Consider the following 9209-nt stretch of genomic DNA (forward strand, 5'->3'; position numbering starts at 1 on the left):
GGTTTCTCTAACTCAATACATTTGAGGAATGTACCCATGGGGTGTGCTAACTGTAGCTCATTCATTTCCATGTCCAGAATGCTGTCAAATGAATAGGCCACATTTGATCATACATATTTGGGTTGTTCCCAGTTTGGGGTTAATATGAATAGTGCTGCTATAAAATTTCTTTTTTTATTTTTTATTTATTTTTTATTTTTTGACAGGCAGAGTGGACAGTGAGAGAGAGAGACAGAGAGAAAGGTCTTCCTTTTGCCGATGGTTCACCCTCCAATGGCCGGCGCAGCTGGCGCACTGCGGCTGGCGCACCACGCTGATCAGAAGGCAGGAGCCAGGTGCTTCTCCTGGTCTCCCATGGGGTGCAGGGCCCAAGCACCTGGGCCATCCTCCACTGCACTCCCTGGCAACAGCAGAGAGCTGGCCTGGAAGAGGGGCAACCGGGACAGAATCCAGCGCCCCGACCGGGACTAGAACCTGGTGTGCCGGCGCCGCAAGGCGGAGGATTAGCCTAGTGAGCCGCGGCCCCAGCCCACTATAAAACTTCATTTCAGTCCTTTGGCACCCTTTTGTTCACACTTTTATTTGCTATATACCTAGAAACAGAATGACTGGGGCACAGGGTAGGCATCTGTTGGGCTTGGTGAATGCTACAAAACAATTTTCCATGTGCTCATATTAATTTACACTCCCGACAGTAGTGCCATTGAGTTCCAGTTGCTCTATATCTTTATCAACACTTGAAATGTTTACTTAAAAAGGTAAACACAATTTTAGCCATTACAGTTAGGGTGTACGTGGTTTAAATTAAATTAAAGGCTGAGCACCTTTTCTCTTTTCTTTTCTTTTTTTAAAGATTTATTTATTTATTTGTTTGAAAGGCAGAGTTACAGAGAGGCAGAGAGAGAGAGAGAGAGAGAGAGAGAGAGAGAGAGAAGTCTCCATCTGCTGGTTTACTCCCCAGTTGGCCACAATGGCCAGAGCTGTGCCAATCCGAAGCCAGGAGCCAGGAGCTTCCTCCAGGTTTTCCCAGGCTGGAGCAGGGGCCCAAGCACATGGGCCATCTTCTACTGCTTCCCCAGGCCATAGCAGAGAGCTGGATCGGAAGTGGAGCAGCCAGGACTCAAACCTCATATGGGATGCTGACACTGTGCGGTGGCTTTACCTGCTACACCATAGCACCAGCCCCTGAGCACCTTGTCTTACTTTTTTGTTTTTTAATCCATTTGGATATCTCTTCAAGTATTAAAAAAATTCTTTTTCAACATTTATTTGAAAGGCAGAGTGACAGAGAGAAAGAAAAAGATCTTCCTTATGTTGGTTTACTTCCCAAATGGCTGCCAAGGCCTGGGCGGGCCAGGCTGAAACCAGGAACCAGGAACTAGGAACTCCATCTGGGTGGCAGGGATCCAAGCAATTGGGCCATCTTCTGTTGCTTCCCCAGGCACACTAGTGGTGAGATGGATTGGAAGTGGAGCTGCTGGGACTTGAACTGGTGCTCTAATAAGGTATGCTGGCATCACAGGTGGTGGCTTAACCTTCTGCGCCACAACACAGGCCCCTCTGTTCAAGTACTGTTTCCATTTACCAGGAGGCTTTCCATCTTACTGCTTTGTAGTTCTTCATATATCTCACATAGGAGTTCTTTGTTCTCTACAGGTCAGAAGCATCAGGGCCATTAGGACAAGACAAGAAATCTCTGTATCTATTTTGATCACTAGTGTGTCGCGGACACATAGTAGTACTCAATAAATATGTTGAATGATAGGTGAGATGGACGAGACTCATCGAGACCGTTTGTCCTACACTGTGACGATTCTTACAGACACCAAGAGGGCTCCGGGGCAGCGGATATCCTTCCAGCCCAACCAGCTGTGACCCTGGAAGGAGGAAGGCACCCCAGCCCTTGTCTACTGGAGGAGCAGAAATAGCTACAGTGTATGAGGCGAGGAGCAGAGGTCACAGACGAAAAGCCCAGAACTGGCAGCAGGTAGCAAGCCAGCCACATGGTTCACAAGGAGGGACTCAGGCCGGTGTCAAGTACACAGTGCGGGTCTCTAGGCATTGTTGTGGACCTTTGTATGACAAGAATCCTCAAAAGTCATGTAGGCCCTCCCCCGCCTTGAGACACGCACCCTCAAAGCTTGTCACCTCCAAGAACTCTTCTCACCCGGGGATGCATTACCCTCTCCAAAGGTTGTCCCCGAAGACTGCATTTTTAGGGTCTTTTTTCTATCCACACCCAGGAAAATCTCTTTCCAGATCTGGCTTTACCTTCCATATGGCCCGTAATGTCCACCTGGCGATAGAAGGCAGTTAAGTCATTCCAGTGCCTTCTTCCGCACCAAGCCCTCTTGCAAGGCAGCTTCCTCTCACTGTCTCTCCTTCAGCCCCAGTGCCGAGCCTGGGTCTGCTTCGGAGCCTCTGACTGGTCCCACTACTGTGGGCGAGACAGAGTTCCCCCTCGCCGCACCCTAACAAACTCCCAGGTACTCCAGAAGACACTGTGGCACTTACTCCGGGGGGGAATGGTGGCTCCAGAAACTTCTGTACAGGCTGAGCTTGGGCAGCAGTTTAGTGGCAGAGGGGCTAGACGACTCGACATGACACAGTGCCCGTGGAGCAAGCACAGAGTTTTCACATAGTCTGAGTGTCTCCGAGCGGGTGGTAGTGGAGGTGGTGGCCGGGGAGAGCGGTTCACTGCTGGAACCCGTGCAGGAGCCCTTTGGGGAACACCTCTGTGAGGAAGCCTTCTTCAGTCTTGCTCGGCGCGTGTCCCAGTATGTAGTTCACGTAGCGCCTATCTTGAGGTCCTCTGGACCCCATTCCCTGCCTTCAGACATGGCTGCTGCCTACCAGTGGCTTCTCCCTGGAACACCTGGATGCTCATCCTGATACGTCAGAAAATTCCATAGCCCCATCCAGTCCGGACCCCCCAGCCAGTGCGGCATAGTCACAGGACTTGCCTGACATGGCTGGAAACTTTTCTGACTTTTATTCTGCTGGGGGCGGCTGCCCCCTCCCATTTTCCCCCTGCTGTAACCCTCACCCTGCTCTCTCCCTCCCAGAGGTCAACCTCTTTCCTGCTGCCCAGAGCCAAGGTGACATCCCCTTCCGGCTTCATTTAGTTTGAGGAGGATGCAGTGATGGGGGCGGGATGGGGAAGTGTGGCCATCTGGGCTCAGAGCTGGTGGCTGTCACCAGCCCCTTGGCTGTGCTCTGGGCCCTCCTTCCCCAAAGGCCCCTGGATGCTCAGCCTGGGGGTCCTCTGGGGAGGATGGCGCCAGTGTTTTGGAGGTGCAATTCTGAACTCACTGAATGTAGCTGGGGAAATGTAGCAGCAATCAGCACAGCCTGTTGAACTCTAACGGGGGTGGAGAAGCAATCTTTGAGGGGCAGAGTTACAGACGGGGGGGAGGGGAGAGCAAGAGTGAGCAAGAGACAGAGAGAGAGAGAGAGAGCGAGCTTCCATCTGCTGGTTCACTCCTTAACTGGCTGCAATGGCTGGAGCTGGGTTGATCTGAAGCCAGGAGCCAGGAGCTTCTTCTGGGTCTCCACATGGGTGCAGGGGCCCAAACATTGGGCCATCTTCCACTGCTTTCCCAGGCACATTATGAGGGAGCTGGATTGGAAGTGGGGCAGCCAGGACTCGAACCGGCACTCACTTGGGATGCTGGCACTGCAGGTGAAGACTTAACCTACTGCACCACAGCGCCGGCCCCCAATCACATGGGTTTGAATCCATGCTATACTACATGTGAGGTATGTGACCTTGGGCAAGCTCCTTGATGTCTCTGAGCCACATCTGTAGAAGGGAGACACAACTCCCTTTCTCAGGGATGCTGGGAGCATTAGTGGTAATGCAGCCATGTGACATAGGCTGGACAGTTGCAGCACGTGGAAGCTGGTGGGAACTAGTCAGGGCAGCATTTCCGTGCGGGGTCAGTAAGCTTTATCTTATAAGGGCCAGGATTTAAGAAGACAGTGTCTCACAAACCACATAATCTAGCTGCAAGCTACTCTCTTTTTACTACACTTGAATGTCCCCTAGCTCAGGGTTTCCTAAACTAATCTGGACCCAGGAATCCCCTGTGAGTACTTCCTTTAAAATAGGGATTTCCAGGCCTCTCTTGTGGAAATTCTGTTTCCAGAGGTCTGGGGCTGGGTCAGGACATCCCCGGGACTCCCATGGTTCCTGGCTGCACATCAGAACCTCCCAGGGAGCCTTAACGAGAGGACACACTTGTCACGGAGGAAACACTGTGCCCTGCCCAGGAGTTCTTCAAAGACGTGGCAGTGCCTTGGTTGACCCTGACTGTCTGGGTTAATATGTGAACACATTTAGTCTTCATAATTACCCTAGGAAGTAGACTGTACAGAAAATGGAGCTAGGGGGCTGCAGATTTAGAAAATATTTATCTTAGTCTTTAAGAAAATGCCCAATGCCAGTGCTGTGGCATTGCGGGTAAAGCCGCCACCTGCAGTGCTGGCATTCCCATATGGTCACTGGTTCAAGTCCCAGCAGTTCCACTTCTGATCCAGCTCTCTGCTATGGCTTGGGAAAGCAGTAGAAGATGGTCCAAGTCCTTGTGCCCACGTGGGAGACCTAGAAGAAGCTCCTGGATCCTGGCTTCAGATTAGCCCAGCTCTGCCATTGCAGCCATTTGGGGAATGAACCAGCAGATAGAGACCTCTCTCTCTCTCCCTCTCTCTCTCTCTCTCTCTCTCTCTCTCTGCCTCTCTGTAACTCTGCCTTTCCAATAAATAAATCTTAAAAAAAAAAAGAGAGAGAGAAAATGCCCATGAATATCACAGTGAGTTACTACTTATCTTCTAGGTTGGCCATGAAAAGCAAAGCAAAAAGTAACAAGTGTTGGCATCGGTGTGGGGAAACCAAGGCCTCCAACGTTTGCTGATGGTCATCTCAGATAGTGCAGTTGCTGCAGGAAGCAGATCAGTGCTCACTCAGAATGTTAATCGTGAGGGTGGGCGTTCGGCCTAGCAGTTAAAACATCCAGGTCCAACGTCAACATGTCTGGGTTCAATTCCTGGCTCAGGCTCCTAGATCCAGCTTCCTGCAGATGCAGACCCTGGAAGGCAGCAGTGTTGGCTCAGACACTGTCCCAGCTTGAGACTTCCTTCACATTCAGTCACTGTGATATGCTTTGGTTTTTGTTCCCAGCTAGATTGCCAAGGTCCTTGAACACAGACTTCTTTGTTTTCATCTACTTGAAAAGCGGGGAGAGAGAGAGAGAGAGAGAGAGAGAGAGAGAGAGAGAGAGAAGCACTTCCACCCACTGGTTTACTCCCTGGATGCCCACAACAGCCAGAACTGAGTCAGGCTGAAGCCAGAAGCCCAGAACTCCATTAGGTGGGTAGCAGGGACCCCTGCATTTGAGTCCTTATTTGATGTCTCCCAGGATGCATTAACAGGAAGTTGGATCGGAAGACAGATAGCTGACTCAGCCCGGCACTCCGATATGGAATGTGGGCGTCCTGAGCAGTGATTCAAACTGATCAACCTCTCCTCTTTTAATTTGAGAGGAGAGACAGAGATAGAGAAAGAGCTCCCATCCTCTGGTTTACTCTCCAAATCAGCTGGGGCTGGGCCAGGCCAAAGCCAAGAGCAGGGAACTCACTCCAGTCTCTCATGTGGGTGGTAGAGACCCAACTACTTAAGACATCACTTCTGCCTCCCAGGGTGTGCACTAACAGGAAGCTGGAGTCAGGAGAGGAGCTGGGACTTGAACCCAGGTACTGTGATACGGCCTGTGAGCCTTTCAAGTGGTGTCTTAACTGCTAGACTAACTCACCCCAAGCACAGAGAGTTTATATTTTATACTTTAAAATTTGCTAGTTTTTTATTGCTTTATATTTTAAAATTTCTGTAATGTTTGCTGATACATTCTAATTTAGATTTACAAGCTTAGGTGTCACTTCTCTGTCTGTAAGACCCTTAGCTGGTGAACGTCATCCACTCTTACAGAGCCAATTGATGAAGTTACGTTGGGGCTGCCCACCTATCTGTGTCTCAGACGTCTCGTCCGTGCTGCAGGCTGGGGTGTCGCAGTACCTCTGGCTTGTTATATCCGGAACGGAGCTTGTCGTCTCCAAGACACCTCTTCCTTCTTCAGTCTTCTCCATCCCAGGGAACACAGCTCCAGCCCCACCCCCACCCCCATAATTTGTTCGAGTCAGCACTGGGGAGTCACTCCTGATCTCTTCCTGTATTTCTTCACCTCCCCACTACCTGTTAATCATCCCATGCCATCCACCAGTTCCATATCCTAAACAGCTTTTTCCTGTTTTGCATTTTTTTTCAAATCAGGTTAGGATTCATATAAAATTAACCATTTCAAGGGTATGAGTCATTGGTGCTTAATATACCTGGAATGTTGCATAATCAGTTCCAAGGCACTTTCATTTCCTACAAAGGAAATCCTGCACGTGTTAGAGTCACCATGCACTCGCTTCATCCCCTAGCTCCTGGCAACCACCATCCGGCTTTCTGTCTATGGAGTTCTTTATTTGGGGTATTTCACACAAGTGGAACCATGAACTATGTGACCTTTATAACTGATTTCTTCCCTTGACATGTTTTCAAGGTTAACCCACATTGTAGCACGTTATCAGTACTTTATTCCTTTTTTATGGCTAGGTAATATTCCATATGGGGAAACAATGCATTTTGTTTATCCATCCACCCACCCATCCATCCATCCATCCATCATCCACAGACTTTTGGGCGGTGTTCATCTTGTGGCTACTGTAGATAGTGCTTCTGTCAACATCCACGTACATGTTCTTGTCAGAATACATTCCGTTTTGCATTTCTTTTAACCATGTACTTAGAAGTGGACTTGCTGGGGGATAAAGCAATTCTGAGTTTAAACTTCTGAGGCAACACCAACTGTTTTCCACAGCTCGTGCACCATTTTCCGTTCCCACCAGCAAGTGTACAAGGGCTCCGGTCTCTCCACATTCTTGCCAGCATTTGTTATTTTCCATTTTTAAATTATTGTCAACCTAGTGGATTCAAAGTAGTATCCCACTGTGATTTTGACTTGGATTTCCTAAGTGATTAACCTAAATAACTTTTTTAAAGAAGAAAATTCCTTTTTTTTAATTTTAAAGGATTTATTTATTTATTTGAAAGTGTTACAGAGAGGCAGAGGCAGAGGTGGAGAGAGAGAGAGAGAGAGAGAGAGAGAGAGAGAGAGAAGTCTTCCATTCACTGGTTCACTCCCCAGATGGCTGCATGGTCATGGCTGTGCTGATCCAAAGCCAGGAGCCAGGGGCTGCTTCTGGGTCTCCCACATGGATGCAGGGGCCCAAGGATTTGGGCCATCTTCTACTGCTTTCCCAGGCCATAGCAGAGAGCTGGATCAGAAGTGGAGCAGCCGGGACTAGAACCGGTGCCCATATGGGATGCCAGCACCGAAGGTGGTGCTTTCACTCCCTATGCCAAGCGCCAGCCCCAACCTAAATAACGTTTTTTTTTTTCCAAAGAATTATTTTTTTTATTTATTTGTAAGACAGATTTACAGAGAAAGATAGAGCCAGAGAGACAGAGGGAGAGGTCTTCCATTCCCCTGGCTGGTTCACTCCCCAAATGGCTACAATGGCCAGAGCTGAGCTGATCCAAAGCCAGGAGCCAGGAGCTTCTTCTGGGTCTCCCACACAGGTGCAGGGGCCCAAGGAGTTGGGCCATCCTCTGCTGCTTTCCCAGGCCATAGCAGAGAGCTGGATCAGAAGTGGAGCAGCCGGGCTCGACCTGGCACTCATATGGGATGCCGGCACTGCAGGCAACAGCTTCAACCGCTACACCACAGTGCCAGCCCCAACAAAAATAACTTTTAAATCTACCTGCCTTTCTCCAATTCACTGACTTCCTTTTCCACCTGTTATGCTAGTAGCTTTCTTTATAGGGTAATTACTAGGATCATGTGAGTCTGTATGAACTGTTGCTGGCATACAGTACATACTGTGCATGAATTAGAAAGAAGGACTTAAAGGAAGGAAAGGAGAAACGAAGGGCTTCGTCACTGTACTTCCCTTTCCTATTGTCTTCGAGTCTAAGGCCAGAATCCCTCTCCTGCCCTACAAGGTCCAAACCGGAACCCCTGCAGTCTAATGAAAGTCTCAGGTTCTCACTGGCCTGGTAGGCTTTGTGCTCTAGATTCTGTCTGGTATGCCTACTCGTTCCCCCAGCTCTGCGCCTAGTTAACTCTTTATTTTTATTTTTTGACAGGCAGAGTGGACAGTGAGAGAGAGAGAGACAGAGAGAAAGGTCTTCCTTTTCTGTTGGTTCACCCCCCAGTGGCTGCTGCGGCCGGCGCACCGCGCTGATCCGATGGCAGAAGCCAGGTACTTCTGGTCTCCCATGGGGTGCAGGGCCCAAGGACCTGGGCCATCCTCCACTGCACTCCCGGGCCACAGCAGAGAGCTGGCCTGGAAGAGGGGCAACCAGGACAGAATCCAGTGCCCCGACTGGGACTAGAACCTGGTGTGCCAGCGCCGCAAGGCGGAGGATTAGCCTAGTGAGCCGCGGTGCCGGCCTAACTCTTATCCAACCTTGAATCCCCAGCTTAAAGCCTGCCCGCATCACCACAGAGGACTCCCGATTTCCCAGCCCCAGCACGATGAGATATGAGAAAAGAAGATATTATCTTCTAATCTGTGTAAGAGAGCCACCGGGCTTCTTGCTTTAGAAGGCACTATGAGGGGCTTTCACAAAGTTCATGGAAATGCAAATTATAAATTATGCCTGGATTTCACGTTTTTTGGCACCAGAGTAGACTTATCTTTTGATTTTGTTTTTCTGTGATCTTTTTCAAGTCCATCAAAGAGTCAAGTTACTAAAAACACAGGAATGTTTCTGTCACTTGGGATTTAGCATTCAGTACTGGCATACAGCAGCCTGTAACCCTGAACACATTGTTTAAAAAAATATTTTCTTTATTTTAAAGCTGAAAGAGAGGAAGAAAGAGAGAGAGAGAGATCTTCCACATGCTGGTATGCTCCCAACCAGGACTGAACCAGAATAAAGCCAGGAGCCAGGAACTTTATCCGGGCCTCCCATGTGGGTGACAGGGGTCCAAGTACTGGGGCCGTCTTCTGCTCTCCCAGACACATCAGCAGGGAGCTGGACTGGAAGCAGAGCAGCAGGACTTGAACTGGCGCTCATATGGGATGCCGGCATCGAAGTCAAT

This window comes from Oryctolagus cuniculus, chromosome 13, assembly GCF_964237555.1.
Source record: "Oryctolagus cuniculus chromosome 13, mOryCun1.1, whole genome shotgun sequence".
NCBI classification, from domain to species: domain Eukaryota; kingdom Metazoa; phylum Chordata; class Mammalia; order Lagomorpha; family Leporidae; genus Oryctolagus; species Oryctolagus cuniculus.